This window comes from Fukomys damarensis, unplaced genomic scaffold (assembly GCF_012274545.1).
Source record: "Fukomys damarensis isolate Sample0158 unplaced genomic scaffold, DMR_v1.0_HiC HiC_scaffold_23, whole genome shotgun sequence".
Lineage (NCBI taxonomy): Eukaryota > Metazoa > Chordata > Mammalia > Rodentia > Bathyergidae > Fukomys > Fukomys damarensis.
Genome location: NW_022900935.1, coordinates 10,871,777 through 10,873,878, shown reverse-complemented (window position 1 = coordinate 10,873,878; position 2,102 = coordinate 10,871,777). Strand labels below are relative to the sequence as shown.

At 57.3% G+C, this 2,102-nt stretch overlaps 1 long non-coding RNA gene across 1 annotated transcript in view; it reads right to left on the bottom strand.

The window, feature by feature from the left end:
• Window positions 1–204: 204 nt before the first annotated feature.
• The window catches only part of LOC104863526, a 5,222-nt gene continuing 3,324 nt past the window's right edge, over window positions 205–2,102 (bottom strand). The window contains exon 3 of the long non-coding RNA XR_780601.1: window positions 205–755. This is a non-coding gene — a long non-coding RNA (uncharacterized LOC104863526). The remainder of the gene's footprint in view (window positions 756–2,102) is intronic.

Genomic DNA, 2,102 nt, shown 5'->3' with positions numbered 1-2,102 from the left:
TTTAAGTTGCTACCAGTTGGGACTTGAAATCTTGCTCCTGTCCCCAAACCCTCAGCAGAGTCTGTTGGGTACACAGCCTGTGTTTGTGGGGTGTTGGGGATTGAAGGGGACAGGGGGCAAGGAGTGAAAGTTGACAGGGACCGTGGTTCCTCCCGGGAAGCCCCAGAAACACGGAGATACTTCCCACACTATGGTGAGTGGGGATTTCAACTGTTTTATTACTTATCTTTAGTGACTGAAACTTAGGACTCTGGACCCAAAGGACTTAGGACATCGGGACATCAGGGTCCTTGCTTTTTATTCGTATTGGGACTGGCATTCATTCCCAATGAGAGGGCATTCATTCCCTGCTGGGTGCTGGTGGCTGGAATGGTGTGGCCCAGGGCATGGCACTAGGGGAACAGGAAGTAAGGGACCCGTGGTTGGAGTCCCCGCGGAGGATGATGGGAAACTTCAGGGCAGGAGGAAGGCAAGGAGCCAGCTGGGCCCAAGGAAGACGGCTGCAGCAGTGTGGAGGATGGGCGGGCGCTGGATGGAGGCACAGGCCGGGGCCTTTGGGGAGGACATCTGGTGTCCAGGGCAGGGTTTGTTAAGGCTGAATCAACAGGGGTGGGTACCAGGGCGGGTGCGATGCCACCTCCTGGGAAAGAAGGCACCTGGGAGATGGTTCCGGTGGCGGCTCCTTCACCTGCATCAATCGCCGCCTCCTCCCAGTCTGGACTCTCCCCGTGACTCAGCCTGAGGACCCGACAAGGCTTCGGGCGATTTGGAAAGTTCATTTCGGAGGTGACTCAGTTAGAAGGGTGAGGCTGGGGGAAGGCATCTCACCCCTCGAGAGGTTTTGTGTGATCCCCAAGTCTTCACGGTCACAGCTAAGGACCAGCCGAGGCACCCTCTGGTCTTGTTTTACAAATGGGGAAACTGAGGCCCAGCCAGGGGGAGGGATTCGTGCCGGTTTGTGCGGCCGAGCCACTGCCTGGGCCCAGCCGTGTTCAGTCACCCTCTGTGGGGCCCTGGGCGGGGCTGTTCTCTCTGGGCCTCTCTTTTCTCATCTTTTAGCAGGCTCAGCAAGTCTGTGCGAACACCTGTCTTCCCTCAGCCCCCAGCTTCCTCCCTTCACCATAGACATCGCCCTTTGTGATGGTCCCATGTGCAAGTCCCAAGCAGCCTTTCAGCTTACAGAATGTCTCTCTGGCTGGACACTGCCCCAGGGTCCTAGGTCCCTGTCTCCTTGGGGATATTTCTCCATGCTCTACCTGCTGCGGACATCCTCGCTGCTGTCCCCACCATCTGGACACCTTCCATGCCGGCAACCTGGGTGACTCGCATGACCTCATAGATGACCGGTCTAGAGCTGTGGCCACTCACTCCCTGAGCCTTCCATTTCTGATGATGCCACTCCCTTTACCTGCCCACCGCCACAGTCACTATGGGCTTTGTGGTCCCCCAGGGCTACCCGCTGTGAAACCTACATGTTGAGTGGATCTCTGCCTCACAGCCTGGCCTGTGTTAGCCCACCTGCACCTATCCCTGCCTGATGGGTCCCAGTGTCCCAGAGCCTCAGGGTCTAGTCCTGGCTGTGCCTTGGGCGCCTCCTTCAAGCCTTTTGACTGGTGGCTGCTCCTCTGGCTGTCTTCACTGGCCTAGTCTTCATCCCTTCCTCAGGCCTGAGCTGCCTGCAGAGAGGTGGCCAACTGTGACCTCCTCAAGGCCACTGGCCCAGGCGGGAGCATCCTTTGTTCCCCACCCATCTTCACAAGTGACCGGTGCATGCCTCCCCTGCTGACCTCCGGTCCCCAGGCAGAGGGCTCCTGCTCGGGCAGGCATGCTGCCCTCTCCTCCTCCCCTGGGACCCCATTCCCTTCCCTCCTTTCTCTGGCGGAGGCTCAGAACCTATTGTGGTGGCTAAGTCCTCACATCTCAGAGTGAAGGGCCCCAGATCTCCCTGGATGCCACGTCTTCTCTCTAGGACCCAAAGTGTCCCCAGCCTGGACCTCCCAGGGGTGGTCAACTAACATGTTCTCAGTCCACCCTTCACTTACTTTGGTTTGATTTTTTTTTTTTTTTTTTTTTTTTTGTGTGTAGATATTTATTAGGGCTTT